Raw genomic sequence first — 21860 nt, 5'->3', positions numbered from 1 at the left:
AGAAATACCTGTACTTTCTACTTCTTACATGTTGAACCCAAATACCTGTACTTTCTACTTCTTACATGTTGAACCCAAATACCTGTACTTTCTACTTCTTACATGTTGAACACAAATACCTGTACTTTCTACTTCTCACATGTTGAACTCAAATACCTGTACTTTCTACTTCTTACATGTTGAACTCAAATACCTGTACTTTCTACTTCTTACATGTTGAACTCAAATACCTGTACTTTCTACTTCTCACATGTTGAACTCAAATACCTGTACTTTATACTTCTTACATGTTGAACTCAAATACCTGTACTTTCTACTTCTCAGATGTTGAACCCAAATACCTGTACTTTCTACTTCTTACATGTTGAACAGAAATACCTGTACTTTCTACTTCTTACATGTTGAACCCAAATACCTGTACTTTCTACTTCTTACATGTTGAACTCAAATACCTGTACTTTCTACTTCTTACATGTTGAACACAAATCCCTGTACTTTCTACTTCTTACATGTTGAACTCAAATACCTGTACTTTCTACTTCTTACATGTTGAACTCAAATACCTGTACTTTCTACTTCTCACATGTTGAACTCAAATACCTGTACTTTCTACTTCTTACATGTTGAACTCAAATACCTGTACTTTCTACTTCTCTCATTTCCCAAACAGCTGGTTCCTTTAGTCTGAATGTGTGTCTGGTGCGTGGTCATTATTCTTCAGAGTAACTGCGTGTCTATTGGTTGGAACACGATCCGTGTATCCATCACTTCCTGGTCTTCTCTAAAGAAGAGGGACCAATGGAAACGTTGTCATGTTGCCGTTGTTCAGCATGGAAACATTCATTAGCTAACAATGACATTATTGTTCTATTAATATAAAGGGAGGTCAGGTACTCTTTAAAACAGCTGGTAGCTATGGGTACTTTTTACTGAAGGACACTTCAAAGCCTCTTTACTTTCACTTGAGTAAAGAAGTTTAGTCAGTTCTTCTACTTTCACCAGAGTATTTTTAAACACGAGTATCTGTACTTCTACTTGAGTGAAGGATGTGTGTACTTTTGCCATCTCTGCATACATGCAACATACACATATAAACATCTACAAATAGTACAGTCATTGTTTGCAGTTTCATCACGAGCAGCTTTACATAATGTCATAACGTGTGTGTCAATGTTCCCATCTTACTCTTAAGAGTAAATAAGCGTATCGTGTGGAAGCTGCTTCATTTCATCTCCACTCAAAAGTCCATGCAACACACACACACACACACACACACACACACACACACACACACACACACACACACACACACACACACACCAGAGGTCCGAGAGCAGGAACAGTGGAGTGAACATCCTATGCTCTTCACATGCGGCGGCTGTAGGCTGTTGCATGACAGAAACAAACATGGCGGTGTAATTGCATTAAGCCTTTATGTCTTGAAATAGCCGCGTCCCGCCAGACAACATGCTAATTAACGTGATTTGGGTCTGTCAGAGTCCAGAGTCTTCTTCAGATCTGAACCGACCGCAGGCGCAGCCCTCAACGCAGAGAGCTGCCCACAAGACGATGTTGGGATGAACACAGAAGCAGAAACACACAGAGGAAAACAGACGGGAAACTACCGGGATGATAAGCTGTAATATCAATGTTATGGCCGATAGGACAGTCAACACTAATCGAACCTGGGATTCTGGTCAATCAAATTTAAGATACTTTTTTGGAGTAGAACATTTTATTTTAGTAAAAACCAGGTTTTAAAATGATTCCAGCCAGACCTTCTTATCCACTCGTCTCAAACAAGAACAGTATCAATATAATGTTGTATCGAGCATCATTGGTTGATAGCTCTCCATATCCTGGCTAGCTTGGGCTTACACTTCTTGAATAACACAAATTAAGATCTTAAAAACCTCGGTCTCAATAGAGATTTTTAAGGGGCGGTTAAAGACCCACCTCTTCCGACAGGCCTTTGGGTCGTCGGAGAAGGTGAGTTAGTGGCCGTTTTCTTTTTTTCTTTTTTTATTATTGGTCTTTTGTCGTATGTTTTATCCTATGTGTTACCTGCTGCCGTTGTATGCCTTTTATTCTACATGTTATAGTTGTACTGTGAATTGTGTCCTGTGTACTGTACTGTAAAGCACTTTGTACATCCGTGTTGAGAAGGGTGCTATATAAATAAAGTTTTACTGACTTACTTACTTATCTCTCAGAGATGTCAAATGCAATATGAACTGTTTTCTTTTTTACAATTAACACTGAATGAATGAAGAAGGCACTTGCGAAACACGACGTAATGCAACATGTAAACCATACTTTACTTTGTGGTATATCTAAATTAAAGTCATCAAAGGTCCTGAATTGGAAAGAAGCACTGCTCAAAAAAAAAGTGAAAGTTGCATCCCGTCCTCGAATTAACATATTTGCACAGATGATAGTCTTTCCACCAGAAATCTGACCTTTGCGAAGTAGCTTTACGTTACGGTCGCGAACGATCCGATGCTTTTGAACGGTACGAACGAAGGGAACCGAGTCGTACTTGGTGAAAGCCGTTCTTTTTATCGTTGGTTCACTGCGTGCCGTAAATCCACTCGCCTCTAAAGGAACTTGCTTTCCTGAATGCAAATGTTCCGCATGACGGCATAACGCTGCTTGAGTATGAGTCTGGCTGAGAGATGTAGCAAGTTGTACATTTTCTGTGAGTAAAAGTAGATTTCTGGCAACACAGCCAATCCTTATCCTGGTGATTACTTCGCAGATAAACCAATTAACCCCGCCCCCCTAGAAGCTTCAGGAGACTTATGTTCGGATAAAACTGTGTGTTTAGTACAAAGCAGTAAAACACGAGTTTAACAAGCATCGATGCAGGTGTGTCCTCCTGCATCGATGCAGGTGTGTCCTCCGACATGTGGTGAACACAGAGAACACCAGGACATCACACACAGCCTTTTATGTAACCCCCGTGTAAACACATTTGTGGGACTCTTCAATTGGATTGGAAACACAGAGGAGAAATATTGGCTGGTGTTATTGCCGACACTATTTTCTATAAATAAAATTACTCCTGAAGAAAAATCTGATCATGTCTCTGAGGGTGTTCTTTCCCCAGATGTCGATCCCAGTGAATAATTCACACACAGGCAATAAATACTGTGTGTGTGTGTGTGCGTGCGTGCGTGTGTGCTAAAAAAAAAGTAAAAGTTGCATCCCATCCTCGAACATATTTGCACAGATGAAAGTCTTTACACCAGAAATCTGACATTTGCGAAGTAGCTTCTAGTGACGTTACGGTCGCGTGCGTGCGTGCGTGTGTTTTCTGATGTGTTCGAGCTCCATCTGTTCACATAGACTGTTACGGTTGAGTGAAGGAAGCAGGACCCAAATGCAGATAACTCTGATAAACTGATTTCAAGGATAATGAAACTAACTCAGACGAAACAAAACACTCACCGGTGAACTCGCTCACAAACAAAAGACGAACCGACACTGAACACAGGAAGAGACTAAATACAGGGAGGGGTAATCACGAGACGAGAAACAGCCGGGCAGGGGAGGAGAAACACGAGGGCAACAGGTGAACACAATCAGACAACTAGACACACCAGGGAAGCTAACGACAGGGGGAAGACACAGGGAGAAGGACCAGACAATAAACCAGGAGGAAAACATGAGACAGGGAGAACAGAACAGCAAAACACCCAAACCTGGACATAAAAACTAAAAACGTGACATAACATAAGATTCGTGACATAGACGGTTTATAATGTATAAAAAAAAGGCGTTTCAGTCCAAGGCGTTATAAATGTGACTTTCTTTATTCGTCTTGTTCAGATGAGGATTAGGGCCACATGTGACCATGTTTTGTCTAATGCTGCCGGGGTATTGTGTGTCTGTCAATTATAAGCAGGATATAAAATATGATCAGATAAGATACAACTTTTGAAAATGTCAAAGAAAATTCTTGCGCCAGAAATTGCGCAAAGATTACGACGTAAGAATAAAAAATGCAACAGGTAATACATAAAAAAGTGGATAAAAAGCAGCATAAAACAACAAAAAAGAAGTTACATTTATTTAATTAAATAAATAACATTATACAAGCAGGTTAATTTGCAGCGCATGCGAACAGAAAGCGTCTCTCTACCGACAGGTTCACTAAAGCAGCCTCTATATTTCTGCTCACTGTCTCTGGTCCGTTTCCTCCTCCTCTTCCTCGGCTGTGAGCAGCTCTGATTGGTTCATTAGCCTCAGAGAGGATCCAGTTTATCATCGGAGAAGAAGCCATCGCTCTGGCTTCACTCGACCATCCATCATCGGTGTTAGTTCGCAACAGTTCGAAGAAGAAAAGAGCAGATTAATTACAGCGGCGTCTTTTTTCTCATTACAGCGGAAAGAAAAAAAGACAGGAGAAAGAGGAAGGGCAGCAGTCGACGTGAACAACTTGTAAAATCTGTTGAGTGTGAAAGAAAACACGAGGGACATCGGGGGAAAGAAGGAATTCAGCTTTGTTGAAAGGTGGATTCAAGAAGGTAATTCTTACGATCTGAGAGGAGAGCTTTAAGGCAAGTCGAAACATATAAGATCACTAAAAAGCACCCCCAAAAAGCTATAATTAAACAACGGCCCGATTTCCCGTTCGGTTTCGAGCAAACCTCCAATGAAATTCCACTTTGTTGGAAGTTAGATTCAAGAGGATAATTCTTACGATCCGACCCAAGGGAAGAGAGCATAACTAAAACCCAGAAACATAAATTAAGTTTCAAATCAAAATACGCCATTAAATAAAAAATTGCCAATTTTCTGTTGGGTTTATAGTGAACCTCCATTGGGTGGCAAGTCAAGAGATAAGATTACTACAGAGCACAAATGTCGGCTCCATTTAGCCAAAAAATGCTATAAAATCAAAATGGCCTGACTTCCTGTTGGGTTTATGACACATTTACACCTTTAGGCAAGTCCAACAGAAACAATTACTAAAACCCAGATATATCATTTAAATGTGGCTTCAACCAAAACAACTCCAGGGGTTTATGGTAAGCTTACAATGTACTCTAATGGAATTCCACTTTGTTGAAAGTTGGATTCAAGAAGGTAGATTGAACAATCTGACACGAGAGGAGAAGATGTATAACCTAATGCAAGAAACAAAAAAATCCAAAAGGCAGGATCAATGCTACAGTATACATTCAAAATGTCCGACTCCCCGTATTATGGTATCCAGTTTCATTGAACAAAGAAAGACATGACTTATTGATTTAAAAAAAGCATTTTAATATTAATAAAGGCATTTTTCAAAAAGTGGGACATTTCATACATTCAACTATTAATAACTTAATTGAAAAAAGACGGACGAGCTCACTTTCGGCACTCAAGTAGGCTTTCTGCATGCAACTCTGTATGTTTACAGTTTGCAGTACAGTAGCATATGTGTGTGTGTGTGTGGTGTGTGTGTGTGTGTGTGTGTGTGTGTGTGTGGTGGTGTGTGTGTGTGTGTGTGTGGGTGTGTGTGTGTTGTGTGTGGTGTGGTGTGTGTGTTGTGTGGTGTGTGTGTGTGGTGTGTGTGTGTGTGTGTGTGTGGTGTGTGTGTGTGTGTGTGTGTGTGTGTGTGTGTGTCCTCATCCTTCTTGTCTTCACCCGGTGTGTTTGGCACATCCGAGCGTTGCCGCTGTCAGCAGTTCACTGGCTCTCCAGCAAGAAAAGTCCTGACTCCTGCACTTCCTGTTAAAGCAGTAATCTGTGTCCGCGCCGCTTATTCCCGAGGTCAAAACCCTCGAATTACCAACCTGAAAGTCTCGTATTGTTGTCTGAGATAAACCTTGGGAGTGAGGGGAACCTTTCTGTATCCGGGCAGAGTCTGCTGAGCACACACATGCTGCTTTCAGTGAATCCAGGCAGAGAGATGTATGACCCCAGCTTTTTCTTTATACCTCCATTTATTCAGGGATACTCGACTGAACAGCATGCTCCAGTTCCATCACATTCACACTGGTCAGGACGTTGACGACTGGGAATTGCACAGGTTACCGTTTTCCAGTGTTAAAGCATCCAACTCCTTAAGAGAATACTACAAAAAATCACTATTTTGAAATTGAGCAATCAGATTGAGAAATATTCGAATTAACCCGGGGTGAATTGGTTTTCATGACAGTTGTTCCATTTGAGAATTAGAAGATAATTAAAATATTATATACAAAAGCTCAAAACCAGAGCAAGCGGACTTGGGTTTTCGTAAGCACCGCCTTCAGTCTGCGAGTCTTAGTTTAGTCCAAAAGGCGAGGGTTTGGCTCATTTACGATATACATTAATTATTCAACAAGGGCGATAAAAGGTTTCGTATTGTGTCGTTTACTTCGCTCAAAAATTATTAAACGCTGATTTACAGACGTTTCTTTCCCAATGTAAGTCAATGGGAAAGTGGATTTTTGGGCCCAATGACGTCATGGGAATTGCACATGTTAGTGTTTCACTATCCTGCTATTAATCCATTAGAATCAGAAATACTCCAATTATCCCGGGGTAAATTGGTTTTCATGATTACTTGTTTGAAAATTAAATAAACAAGAAGACAAATCAAATAGTATATACACAAGCGCACAGCCATAGCATGCGCAGTTTGGTTTTCATCAAGCCCCGCCTTCAATCTACCGGTCTTGGCTTGATCAAATGAATGTCGAGGGAAATTCGGCTTAATTCAGCTTTTTTGCTCATTTAACAACTTTTAGACGATTAATGATTTAAATAATGGCTATAAAACTGTTAGTTGTAGACAGCTCATTTAGCTCAAAACACGGTATTATGCGCTGATTTACAAACTTCTCTTTCCTGATGTAAGTCAATGGGAAAGAGATTAGAACGGGCATGTAGTTCCACTGTTTGACCACTAGGAAAATTCCCACGGACCATCTTTGACAAGTTGAGAGTGAGAACACACGGCGTAAACTATAAGACCGTAGAGCAGGGGTGTGGAACCTCAGGCCTCCGGGCCGTATACGGACCGCGAGACCATTTGGTATGGCCCTCGAGGTAATTTATAAACACACAAAAAATTTAAAATTAAATCTAAACTGCAAAATAATTAAACAAGCGAGTACCTGTTTTTCCTGGCCACGAGAGTCCTTGAACACAACACGAGCCTAACGTGTCATCACTCGGGGTGTTTCTCAATCTGGAGTGAAGCTGCTCCAGAGTCACTATTTGAAGCATACTACGTCATCGAGTGCCAATAATTTGTACGGCCCTCGGAGGATGTTGTAAAAATTGAAATGGCCCTTGAGAGGAAAACGGTTCCCCACCCCTGCCTCAGAGAATAAGCTGTCCACCAACTAAAACATCTTGAGGATCGTCTTTGCTTTGGTTTCCCACAGACACCATTTTATAAAAATCAATAACATTAATCTGGAGAAAACAATTAAACCTTCGACCAATAATTGCATCAGGCGTGTTCTGGTCTGCTTAATTTGTTGGGTACCGTAATCATGAATGAAGTAATCAATAATCAATTCCACTACTAGACAGAGAAGATATCATTTACAACAGTTTGAAGTAATGCTGCACACCTTCCAGAAACATGGATAGCATTATCAAACATTGAATCAAAATTGCAGGTTAGTTTTTGTTATTTCCAGCTGGACTTGAAGACATTTGAAAGGATTTATTTGTAATGATATGTTATTTTTGGGAAGCTGGCTTGTACTCTTTGATTCAGTTGATGTTGTGGTTTGGATTGGTTTATACAACCACCATATTCAAATCCCAATTAAAAACCCACCTGTTCAAATCTGCTTACTCACTGTAGTGCTCCCCATTATATGTTTCATTTGTGTCCACTTGACTGTCTCCTCCATGATTTCCTGTTTGTGTTTTTATCTTGTTCTGTTGCCTATTAGCTTTTATTTTATTTATTTTTAATTTAGTTTTCTTTTTTTTTTTTTTTTTTTAATAGTACGGTGTCCTTGGGTGTCATGAAAGGCGCCTAAAAATAAAATGTATTATTATATTTAATATTATTTTTGTTTGCCTTGTATCGACATTATCACTATTCCTGTAACGCTGGACATGTCCGGGAGATATTTGTATAACCAGTTTTGTTTTATATGAGGTAATGCTGCACACTTTCAAGCTCTGTCATTACCAAGCGTTGAAATCTATTTTGCAGTTTAGTTTTCGTATGTCCAGCTGGACTCGAAGACTACAAGATGTATTTGTAATCTTGAGTTTTTTGGGAAGCTGTACTCTTTGATTCAGTTGATATTGTCCTGGTCAGACTTAAAATTGTTTCCATAAAATGGAAGGTTATGGTTTGGTTTATATTTATTTATTATGACAATGTTTTGCCTTTTATGTACATCGTCACTTTTCCTGTAACGCTGGACATTTCCCCGACAAATAATGGATTTCTGTTTCTTTAGTTTGGACCAGCCTTTTGGTATCTTTTAAACCCCGAACAGAAAGCAGAGAGTGACCGAGCATCAAACATTCTCATTTCACCAAAACTTCTGAAATCAATGAGGAAGCGTCCGCTCAATGCAGCTCGGCAATTATCCTGAATGGCCGAAGTGCCCTTTAACAAATCTAGAGACTAATTTGTTTGGACTGAAGCAAATGGACGGGTGGGTCTGATTATCCCTCAGCACGCAGCTGCACACACACACACACACACACACACACACACACACACACACACACACACACACACACTAATCACTAATACACTCATGCAAATGGGCAACACACACACCTTGTCGAACAGCATTAGTGTGTGAATGGATTGATCAGCATGCCGGACCACATCTCAGGTGTGTGTGTGTGTGTGTGTGTGTGTGTGTGTGTGTGTGTGTGTGTGTGTGTGTGTGTGTGTGTGTGTGTGTGTGTGTGTGTGTGTGTGTGTGTGTGTGTGTGTTGTGTGTGTGTGTGTGTGTGTGTGTGTGTGTGTGTGTGTGTGTGTGTGTGTGTGTGTGAAAGATGGAAGAGGAGATCACCTCGGGAAAAGCTCTACTCTCACATGTTGAAACTCAATACCTGTACTTCTACTTCTTACATGTTGAACACAAATACCTGTACTTCTACTTCTTACATGTTGAACTCAAATACCTGTACTTTCTACTTCTTACATGTTGAACTCAAATACCTGTACTTCTACTTCTTACATGTTGAACTCAATACCTGTACTTTCTACTTCTCATGTTGAACTCAAATACCTGTACTTTACTTCTTACATGTTGAACTCAAATACCTGTACTTTCTACTTCTCAATGTTGAACCAAATACCTGTACTTTCTACTTCTTACATGTTGAACAGAATACCTGTACTTACTTCTTACATGTTGAACCCAAATACCTGTACTTTCTACTTCTTACATGTTGAACCAAATACCTGTACTTTCTACTTCTTACATGTTGAACACAAATACCTGTACTTTCTACTTCTTACATGTTGAACTCAAATACCTGTACTTTCTACTTCTCAGATGTTGAACCCAAATACCTGTACTTTCTACTTCTTACATGTTGAACACAAATACCTGTACTTTCTACTTCTTACATGTTGAACCAAATACCTGTACTTTCTACTTCTTACATGTTGAACCCAAATACTGTACTTTTCTACTTCTTACATGTTGAACACAAATACCTGTACTTTCTACTTCTTACATGTTGAACTCAAATACCTGTACTTTCTACTTCTTACATGTTGAACTCAAATACCTGTACTTTCTACTTCTTACATGTTGAACTCAAATACCTGTACTTTCTACTTCTCACATGTTGAACTCAAATACCTGTACTTTATCTTCTTACATGTTGAACCCAAATACCTGTACTTTCTACTTCTCACATGTTGAACCCAAATACCTGTACTTTCTACTTCTTACATGTTGAACAGAAATACCTGTACTTTCTACTTCTTACATGTTGAACCAAAATACCTGTACTTTCTACTTCTTACATGTTGAACTCAAATACCTGTACTTTCTACTTCTTACATGTTGAACACAAATCCTGTACTTTCTACTTCTTACATGTTGAACTCAATACCTGTACTTTCTACTTCTTACATGTTGAACTCAAATACCTGTACTTTCTACTTCTCACATGTTGAACTCAAATACCTGTACTTTCTACTTCTTACATGTTGAACTCAAATACCTGTACTTTCTACTTCTTACATGTTGAACTCAAATCCTGTACTTTCTACTTCTTACATGTTGAACTCAAATACCTGTACTTTCTACTTCTACATGTTGAACTCAAATACCTGTACTTTCTACTTCTCTCATTTCCCAAACAGCTGGTTCCTTTAGTCTGAATGTGTGTCTGGTGCGTGGTCATTATTCTTCAGAGTAACTGCGTGTCTATTGGTTGGACGATCCGTGTATCCATCACTTCCTGGTCTTCTCTAAAGAAGAGGGACCAATGGAAACGTTGTCATGTTGCCGTTGTTCAGCATGGAAACATTCATTAGCTAACAATGACATTATTGTTCTATTAATATAAAGGGAGGTCAGGTACTCTTTAAAACAGCTGGTAGCTATGGGTACTTTTTACTGAAGGACACTTCAAAGCCTCTTTACTTTCACTTGAGTAAAGAAGTTTAGTCAGTTCTTCTACTTTCACCAGAGTATTTTTAAACACGAGTATCTGTACTTCTACTTGAGTGAAGGATGTGTGTACTTTTGCCATCTCTGCATACATGCAACATACACATATAAACATCTACAAATAGTACAGTCATTGTTTGCAGTTTCATCACGAGCAGCTTTACATAATGTCATAACGTGTGTGTCAATGTTCCCATCTTACTCTTAAGAGTAAATAAGCGTATCGTGTGGAAGCTGCTTCATTTCATCTCCACTCAAAAGTCCATGCAACACACACACACACACACACACACACACACACACACACACACACCCACACACACACACACACCAGAGGTCCGAGAGCAGGAACAGTGGAGTGAACATCCTATGCTCTTCACATGCGGCGGCTGTAGGCTGTTGCATGACAGAAACAAACATGGCGGTGTAATTGCATTAAGCCTTTATGTCTTGAAATAGCCGCGTCCCGCCAGACAACATGCTAATTAACGTGATTTGGGTCTGTCAGAGTCCAGAGTCTTCTTCAGATCTGAACCGACCGCAGGCGCAGCCCTCAACGCAGAGAGCTGCCCACAAGACGATGTTGGGATGAACACAGAAGCAGAAACACACAGAGAAAACAGACGGGAAACTACCGGGATGATAAGCTGTAATATCAATGTTATGGCCGATAGGACAGTCAACACTAATCGAACCTGGGATTCTGGTCAATCAAATTTAAGATACTTTTTTGGAGTAGAACATTTTATTTTAGTAAAAACCAGGTTTTAAAATGATTCCAGCCAGACCTTCTTATCCACTCGTCTCAAACAAGAACAGTATCAATATAATGTTGTATCGAGCATCATTGGTTGATAGCTCTCCATATCCTGGCTAGCTTGGGCTTACACTTCTTGAATAACACAAATTAAGATCTTAAAAACCTCGGTCTCAATAGAGATTTTTAAGGGGCGGTTAAAGACCCACCTCTTCCGACAGGCCTTTGGGTCGTCGGAGAAGGTGAGTTAGTGGCCGTTTTCTTTTTTTCTTTTTTTATTATTGGTCTTTTGTCGTATGTTTTATCCTATGTGTTACCTGCTGCCGTTGTATGCCTTTTATTCTACATGTTATAGTTGTACTGTGAATTGTGTCCTGTGTACTGTACTGTAAAGCACTTTGTACATCCGTGTTGAGAAGGGTGCTATATAAATAAAGTTTTACTGACTTACTTACTTATCTCTCAGAGATGTCAAATGCAATATGAACTGTTTTCTTTTTTACAATTAACACTGAATGAATGAAGAAGGCACTTGCGAAACACGACGTAATGCACATGTAAACCATACTTTACTTTGTGGTATATCTAAATTAAAGTCATCAAAGGTCCTGAATTGGAAAGAAGCACTGCTCAAAAAAAAAGTGAAAGTTGCATCCCGTCCTCGAATTAACATATTTGCACAGATGATAGTCTTTCCACCAGAAATCTGACCTTTGCGAAGTAGCTTTACGTTACGGTCGCGAACGATCCGATGCTTTTGAACGGTACGAACGAAGGGAACCGAGTCGTACTTGGTGAAAGCCGTTCTTTTTCGTTGGTTCACTGCGTGCCGTAAATCCACTCGCCTCTAAAGGAACTTGCTTTCCTGAATGCAAATGTTCCGCATGACGGCATAACGCTGCTTGAGTATGAGTCTGGCTGAGAGATGTAGCAAGTTGTACATTTTCTGTGAGTAAAGTAGATTTCTGGCAACACAGCCAATCCTTATCCTGGTGATTACTTCGCAGATAAACCAATTAACCCCGCCCCCCTAGAAGCTTCAGGAGACTTATGTTCGGATAAAACTGTGTGTTTAGTACAAAGCAGTAAAACACGAGTTTAACAAGCATCGATGCAGGTGTGTCCTCCTGCATCGATGCAGGTGTGTCCTCCGACATGTGTGAACACAGAGAACACCAGGACATCACACACAGCCTTTTATGTAACCCCCGTGTAAACACATTTGTGGGACTCTTCAATTGGATTGGAAACACAGAGGAGAAATATTGGCTGGTGTTATTGCCGACACTATTTTCTATAAATAAAATTACTCCTGAAGAAAAATCTGATCATGTCTCTGAGGGTGTTCTTTCCCCAGATGTCGATCCCAGTGAATAATTCACACACAGGCAATAAATACTGTGTGTGTGTGTGTGCGTGCGTGCGTGCGTGTGTGCTAAAAAAAAAGTAAAAGTTGCATCCCATCCTCGAACATATTTGCACAGATGAAAGTCTTTACACCAGAAATCTGACATTTGCGAAGTAGCTTCTAGTGACGTTACGGTCGCGTGCGTGCGTGCGTGTGTTTTTCTGATGTGTTCGAGCTCCATCTGTTCACATAGACTGTTACGGTTGAGTGAAGGAAGCAGGACCCAAATGCAGATAACTCTGATAAACTGATTTCAAGGATAATGAAACTAACTCAGACGAAACAAAACACTCACCGGTGAACTCGCTCACAAACAAAAGACGAACCGACACAGAAACAGGAAGAGACTAAATACAGGGAGGGGTAATCACGAGCGAGAAACAGCCGGGCAGGGGAGGAGAAACACGAGGGCAACAGGTGAACACAATCAGACAACTAGACACACCAGGGAAGCTAACGACAGGGGGAAGACACAGGGAGAAGGACCAGACAATAAACCAGGAGGAAAACATGAGACAGGGAGAACAGAACAGCAAAACACCCAAACCTGGACATAAAAACTAAAAACGTGACATAACATAAGATTCGTGACATAGACGGTTTATAATGTATAAAAAAAGGCGTTTCAGTCCAAGGCGTTATAAATGTGACTTTCTTTATTCGTCTTGTTCAGATGAGGATTAGGGCCACATGTGACCATGTTTTGTCTAATGCTGCCGGGGTATTGTGTCTGTCATTATAAGCAGGATATAAAATATGATCAGATAAGATACAACTTTTGAAAATGTCAAAGAAAATTCTTGCGCCAGAAATTGCGCAAAGATTACGACGTAAGAATAAAAAATGCAACAGGTAATACATAAAAAAGTGGATAAAAAGCAGCATAAAACAACAAAAAAGAAGTTACATTTATTTAATTAAATAAATAACATTATACAAGCAGGTTAATTTGCAGCGCATGCGAACAGAAAGCGTCTCTCTACCGACAGGTTCACTAAAGCAGCCTCTATATTTCTGCTCACTGTCTCTGGTCCGTTTCCTCCTCCTCTTCCTCGGCTGTGAGCAGCTCTGATTGGTTCATTAGCCTCAGAGAGGATCCAGTTTATCATCGGAGAAGAAGCCATCGCTCTGGCTTCACTCGACCATCCATCATCGGTGTTAGTTCGCAACAGTTCGAAGAAGAAAAGAGCAGATTAATTACAGCGGCGTCTTTTTCTCATTACAGCGGAAAGAAAAAAAGACAGGAGAAAGAGGAAGGGCAGCAGTCGACGTGAACAACTTGTAAAATCTGTTGAGTGTGAAAGAAAACACGAGGGACATCGGGGGAAAGAAGGAATTCAGCTTTGTTGAAAGGTGGATTCAAGAAGGTAATTCTTACGATCTGAGAGGAGAGCTTTTAAGGCAAGTCGAACATATAAGATCACTAAAAAGCACCCCCCAAAAAGCTATAAATTAAACAACGGCCCGATTTCCCGTTCGGTTTCGAGCAAACCTCCAATGAAATTCCACTTTGTTGGAAGTTAGATTCAAGAGGATAATTCTTACGATCCGACCCAAGGGAAGAGAGCATAACTAAAACCCAGAAACATAAATTAAGTTTCAAATCAAAATACGCCATTAAATAAAAAATTGCCAATTTTCTGTTGGGTTTATAGTGAACCTCCATTGGGTGGCAAGTCAAGAGATAAGATTACTACAGAGCACAAATGTCGGCTCCATTTAGCCAAAAAATGCTATAAAATTCAAAATGGCTGACTTCCTGTTGGGTTTATGACACATTTACACCTTTAGGCAAGTCCAACAGAAACAATTACTAAAACCCAGATATATCATTTAAATGTGGCTTCAACCAAAACAACTCCAGGGGTTTATGGTAAGCTTACAATGTACTCTAATGGAATTCCACTTTGTTGAAAGTTGGATTCAAGAAGGTAGATTGAACAATCTGACACGAGAGGAGAAGATGTATAACCTAATGCAAGAAACAAAAAAATCCAAAAGGCAGGATCAATGCTACAGTATACATTCAAAATGTCCGACTCCCCGTATTATGGTATCCAGTTTCATTGAACAAAGAAAGACATGACTTATTGATTTAAAAAAAGCATTTTAATATTAATAAAGGCATTTTTCAAAAAGTGGGACATTTCATACATTCAACTATTAATAACTTAATTGAAAAAAGACGGACGAGCTCACTTTCGGCACTCAAGTAGGCTTTCTGCATGCAACTCTGTATGTTTACAGTTTGCAGTACAGTAGCATATGTGTGTGTGTGTGTGTGTGTGTGTGTGTGTGTGTGTGTGTGTGTGTGTGTGTGTGTGTGTGTGTGTGTGTGTGTGTGTGTGTGTGTGTGTGTGTGTGTGTGTGTGTGTGGTGTGTGTGTGTGTGTGTGTGTGTGTGTGTGTGTGTGTGTGTGTGTGTGTGTGTGTGTGTGTGTGTGTGTGTGTGTGTGTGTGTGTGTGTGTGTGTGTGTGTGTGTGTCCTCATCCTTCTTGTCTTCACCCGGTGTGTTTGGCACATCCGAGCGTTGCCGCTGTCAGCAGTTCACTGGCTCTCCAGCAAGAAAAGTCCTGACTCCTGCACTTCCTGTTAAAGCAGTAATCTGTGTCCGCGCCGCTTATTCCCGAGGTCAAAACCCTCGAATTACCAACCTGAAAGTCTCGTATTGTTGTCTGAGATAAACCTTGGGAGTGAGGGGAACCTTTCTGTATCCGGGCAGAGTCTGCTGAGCACACACATGCTGCTTTCAGTGAATCCAGGCAGAGAGATGTATGACCCCAGCTTTTTCTTTATACCTCCATTTATTCAGGGATACTCGACTGAACAGCATGCTCCAGTTCCATCACATTCACACTGGTCAGGACGTTGACGACTGGGAATTGCACAGGTTACCGTTTTCCAGTGTTAAAGCATCCAACTCCTTAAGAGAATACAAAAAAAAATCACTATTTTGAAATTGAGCAATCAGATTGAGAAATATTCGAATTAACCCGGGGTGAATTGGTTTTCATGACAGTTGTTCCATTTGAGAATTAGAAGATAATTAAAATATTATATACAAAAGCTCAAAACCAGAGCAAGCGGACTTGGGTTTTCGTAAGCACCGCCTTCAGTCTGCGAGTCTTAGTTTAGTCCAAAAGGCGAGGGTTTGGCTCATTTACGATATACATTAATTATTCAACAAGGGCGATAAAAGGTTTCGTATTGTGTCGTTTACTTCGCTCAAAAATTATTAAACGCTGATTTACAGACGTTTCTTTCCCAATGTAAGTCAATGGGAAAGTGGATTTTTGGGCCCAATGACGTCATGGGAATTGCACATGTTAGTGTTTCACTATCCTGCTATTAATCCATTAGAATCAGAAATACTCCAATTATCCCGGGGTAAATTGGTTTTCATGATTACTTGTTTGAAAATTAAATAAACAAGAAGACAAATCAAATAGTATATACACAAGCGCACAGCCATAGCATGCGCAGTTTGGTTTTCATCAAGCCCCGCCTTCAATCTACCGGTCTTGGCTTGATCAAATGAATGTCGAGGGAAATTCGGCTTAATTCAGCTTTTTTGCTCATTTAACAACTTTTAGACGATTAATGATTTAAATAATGGCTATAAAACTGTTAGTTGTAGACAGCTCATTTAGCTCAAAACACGGTATTATGCGCTGATTTACAAACTTCTCTTTCCTGATGTAAGTCAATGGGAAAGAGATTAGAACGGGCATGTAGTTCCACTGTTTGACCACTAGGAAAATTCCCACGGACCATCTTTGACAAGTTGAGAGTGAGAACACACGGCGTAAACTATAAGACCGTAGAGCAGGGGTGTGGAACCTCAGGCCTCCGGGCCGTATACGGACCGCGAGACCATTTGGTATGGCCCTCGAGGTAATTTATAAACACACAAAAAAATTTAAAATTAAATCTAAACTGCAAAATAATTAAACAAGCGAGTACCTGTTTTTCCTGGCCACGAGAGTCCTTGAACACAACACGAGCCTAACGTGTCATCACTCGGGGTGTTTCTCAATCTGGAGTGAAGCTGCTCCAGAGTCACTATTTGAAGCATACTACGTCATCGAGTGCCAATAATTTGTACGGCCCTCGGAGGATGTTGTAAAAATTGAAATGGCCCTTGAGAGGAAAACGGTTCCCCACCCCTGCCTCAGAGAATAAGCTGTCCACCAACTAAAACATCTTGAGGATCGTCTTTGCTTTGGTTTCCCACAGACACCATTTTATAAAAATCAATAACATTAATCTGGAGAAAACAATTAAACCTTCGACCAATAATTGCATCAGGCGTGTTCTGGTCTGCTTAATTTGTTGGGTACCGTAATCATGAATGAAGTAATCAATAATCAATTCCACTACTAGACAGAGAAGATATCATTTAACAACCAGTTTGAAGTAATGCTGCACACCTTCCAGAAACATGGATAGCATTATCAAACATTGAATCAAAATTGCAGGTTAGTTTTTGTTATTTCCAGCTGGACTTGAAGACATTTGAAAGGATTTATTTGTAATGATATGTTATTTTTGGGAAGCTGGCTTGTACTCTTTGATTCAGTTGATGTTGTGGTTTGGATTGGTTTATACAACCACCATATTCAAATCCCAATTAAAAACCCACCTGTTCAAATCTGCTTACTCACTGTAGTGCTCCCCATTATATGTTTCATTTGTGTCCACTTGACTGTCTCCTCCATGATTTCCTGTTTGTGTTTTTATCTTGTTCTGTTGCCTATTAGCTTTTATTTTATTTATTTTTAATTTAGTTTTCTTTTTTTTTTTTTCTTTTTTTAATAGTACGGTGTCCTTGGGTGTCATGAAAGGCGCCTAAAAATAAAATGTATTATTATATTTAATATTATTTTTGTTTGCCTTGTATCGACATTATCACTATTCCTGTAACGCTGGACATGTCCGGGAGATATTTGTATAACCAGTTTTGTTTTATATGAGGTAATGCTGCACACTTTCAAGCTCTGTCATTACCAAGCGTTGAAATCTATTTTGCAGTTTAGTTTTCGTATGTCCAGCTGGACTCGAAGACTACAAGATGTATTTGTAATCTTGAGTTTTTTGGGAAGCTGTACTCTTTGATTCAGTTGATATTGTCCTGGTCAGACTTAAAATATGTTTCCATAAAATGGAAGGTTATGGTTTGGTTTATATTTATTTATTATGACAATGTTTTGCCTTTTATGTACATCGTCACTTTTCCTGTAACGCTGGACATTTCCCCGACAAATAATGGATTTCTGTTTCTTTAGTTTGGACCAGCCTTTTGGTATCTTTTAAACCCCGAACAGAAAGCAGAGAGTGACCGAGCATCAAACATTCTCATTTCACCAAAACTTCTGAAATCAATGAGGAAGCGTCCGCTCAATGCAGCTCGGCAATTATCCTGAATGGCCGAAGTGCCCTTTAACAAATCTAGAGACTAATTTGTTTGGACTGAAGCAAATGGACGGGTGGGTCTGATTATCCCTCAGCACGCAGCTGCACACACACACACACACACACACACACACACACACACACACACACACACACACACACACACACACACACCTAATCACTAATACACTCATGCAAATGGGCAACACACACACCTTGTCGAACAGCATTAGTGTGTGAATGGATTGATCAGCATGCCGGACCACATCTCAGGTGTGTGTGTGTGTGTGTGTGTGTGTGTGTGTGTGTGTGTGTGTGTGTGTGTGTGTGTGTGTGTGTGTGTGTGTGTGTGTGTGTGTGTGTGTGTGTGTGTGTGTGTGTGTGTGTGTGTGTGTGTGTGTGTGTGTGTGTGTGTGTGTGTGTGTGTGTGTGTGTGTGTGTGTGTGTGTGTGTGTGTGTGTGTGTGTGTGTGTGTGTGTGTGTGTGTGTGTGTGTGTGTGTGTGTGTGTGTGTGTGTGTGTGTGTGTGTGAAAGATGGAAGAGGAGGATCACCTCGGGAAAAGCTGCCGTTCAATGGATCAGAATATTGATCAGAGTGAAAGAGGTTTATAACCGACACTGTTTCACATATGTTTAACGAGACGGGAGGATTTTCTCTTCAGACCGCAACAAAAGACCAATGGGGGAGGAAGTGTTTTACGTAAGGTTAGGGTAACTTTTCTATAGAGCGCATTTCAGACACAAATTTAAAGTGCTTTACAACATGGCTTAAAAGTTAAATACTCAATGCTGATTGGTCAATTTCACAGCAGAAGAAGAGAGAGAGGAAGTAAACACTAAAGGGAACAGCAGAAGACAGACAGGAAGTACACACTAAAGGGAACATCAGAAGAAGACAGACAGGAAGTAAACACTAAAGGGAACAGCAGAAGACAGACAGGAAGTACACACTAAAGGGAACATCAGAAGAAGACAGACAGGAAGTAAACACTAAAGGGAACAGCTGAAGAAGACAGACAGGAAGTACACACTAAAGGGAACATCAGAAGAAGACAGACAGGAAGTAAACACTAAAGGGAACAGCTGAAGAAGACAGACAGGAAGTAAACACTAAAGGGAACAGCTGAAGAAAAAAGACAGGAAGTAAAGACTAAAGGGAACAGCTGAAGAAAAAAGACAGGAAGTATACTTCCTGTCTTTCTTCTTCAGCTGTTCCCGTTAGTGTTTATAAACACTAACGGGAACAGCAGAAGAAAACAAACAGGAAGTAAACACTAAAGGGAACAGCAGAAGAAGACAGACAGGAAGTAAACACTAAAAGTTCAATTGACTAGACTTCTTTCTGCATTGTGATACGACTTCACAGACTGTAGTCTCTTATTAATGAACTCAGCATTAAAAAGTAGCCAAAAGTAACCATGGCAGATCATTGTAGGAGTAAAAAGCTCAATATTACACAAGATTAAAGGTTGTAATTGACTTACTTGACCCACCATTTGTACGTCATGTTGTCCTCTGCAGAGCCACATGAAAATGCCAAAGCAGCGGTGATTTATCGTCGAGGGCTAAGTGCAGTGGTGAGGTTTCTCCATGGAGATCAGACCATTACAAGTCAGTTCAGACAGAGCTTCCTGCTCCGGCAGATGAAGCAGACCCTGCAGGCAGCTACATTTGATTTATTATCCCAAGATGCTCGCTGGCAATCACATCCGTGGATATTGACGACCTCTTCACAATGTCTCAGCCACAATAAATAACAGATGGGATCAGATGAAATGCTCGAGGGCCATCCAGCTTCCCAATGCCAGGTGCTCGACTCCAAAGATTTGCATGATGGCTCCGAAATTATTCCAAAACAAACACACAGAAAAACACACACACACACACACACACACACACACACGTATTTTGTGTTTGCAGTGTCCAGTCCAGACTGGCAGATGAAGTGTTTTTGTAGGCCTTCCTATAAGTGAGCATCACAAGGGCTCCTCACAAAGAGACAATTCAAATGTTCCGTTGGATTTCGGTATATTGCAGAAAATAATTAAATGTATGATACTTAGACACCTACACGTTGTGTTCAGCAGGATAATCTCCACATATTAACACCACTTTATGATTTTTGAAGTAAAAAGCTAACGGCACGGTCACAGGACTTCACGTCACCACCGCTAAGCTAAAGGTGGCTAATGTTGGGCTATAAAAGAACTACAGCACGGTCACATGACTTCATGTCACCACCGCTAAGCTAAAGGTGGCTAATGTTGGGCTATAAAGGAACTACAGCACGGTCACATGACTTCATGTCACCACCGCTAAGCTAAAGGTGGCTAATGTTGGGCTATAAAGGAACTACATCACGGTCACATGACTTCACGTCACCACCGCTAAGCTAAAGGAGGCTAATGTTGGGCTATAAAGGAACTACAGCACGGTCACATGACTTCATGTCACCACCGCTAAGCTAAAGGAGGCTAATGTTGGGCTATAAAGGAACTACATCATGGTCACATGACTTCACGTCACCACCGCTAAGCTAAAGGTGGCTAATGTTGGGCTATAAAGGAACTATAGCACGGTCACATGACTTCACGTCACCACCGCTAAGCTAAAGGTGGCTAATGTTGGGCTATAAAGGAACTACAGCACGGTCACATGACTTCACGTCACCACCGCTAAGCTAAAGGTGGCTAATGTTGAGCTATAAAGGAACTACAGCACGGTCACATGACTTCACGTCACCACCGCTAAGCTAAAGGAGGCTAATGTTGGGCTATAAAGGAACTACAGCACGGTCACATGACTTCACGTCACCACCGCTAAGCTAAAGGAGGCTAATGTTGGGCTATAAATGAACTACAGCACGGTCACATGACTTCACGTCACCACCGCTAAGCTAAAGGTGGCTAATGTTGGGCTATAAAGGAACTACAGCACGGTCACATGACTTCACGTCACCACCGCTAAGCTAAAGGTGGCTAATGTTGGGCTATAAAGGAACTACAGCACGGTCACATGACTTCACGTCACCACCGCTAAGCTAAAGGAGGCTAATGTTGGGCTATAAAGGAACTACAGCACGGTCACATGACTTCACGTCACCACCGCTAAGCTAAAGGAGGCTAATGTTGGGCTATAAATGAACTACAGCACGGTCACATGACTTCACGTCACCACCGCTAAGCTAAAGGTGGCTAATGTTGGGCTATAAAGGAACTACAGCACGGTCACATGACTTCACGTCACCACCGCTAAGCTAAAGGCTATCTTCAGGCTTATTTTCAGGCTTCTAACCAAAATGGACTCATTCCTGAACTCTTTGGCAGCATGCCGAGTAAAAATACCAAATAAGTCATCATATCATACAGAAACCCTCTGAAACAAATAAACAAACAAAATGTTTTCTCCCTGTTTCTATATATCTGTTTCTATATATCTGTTTTTTGGCTCGTGTGCAGAGGCAGAGTTTCTGGGGACTAACGTGTGGGAGCGATGTGTGTGCATGCATGTTGGGTAAGTGTGTGTGTTTACTTATTTTTTCATATCCGATACACACGCCAACGCTGGCAGCAATGGTTCAAGGTCCAGAGTAATTAAATGTTTCCTCTTCAGACTCTGTCGCCTAGCTCTGCCTGAAGGCAATACGTTAGGAAGAATAAATATTAATGTACGAACCTGACTAGAG

Source organism: Pseudochaenichthys georgianus, chromosome 10 (assembly GCF_902827115.2).
Source record: "Pseudochaenichthys georgianus chromosome 10, fPseGeo1.2, whole genome shotgun sequence".
NCBI lineage: Eukaryota > Metazoa > Chordata > Actinopteri > Perciformes > Channichthyidae > Pseudochaenichthys > Pseudochaenichthys georgianus.
The sequence above is the reverse complement of the archived record's forward strand: the minus strand, read 5'-3'. Positions refer to the sequence as shown.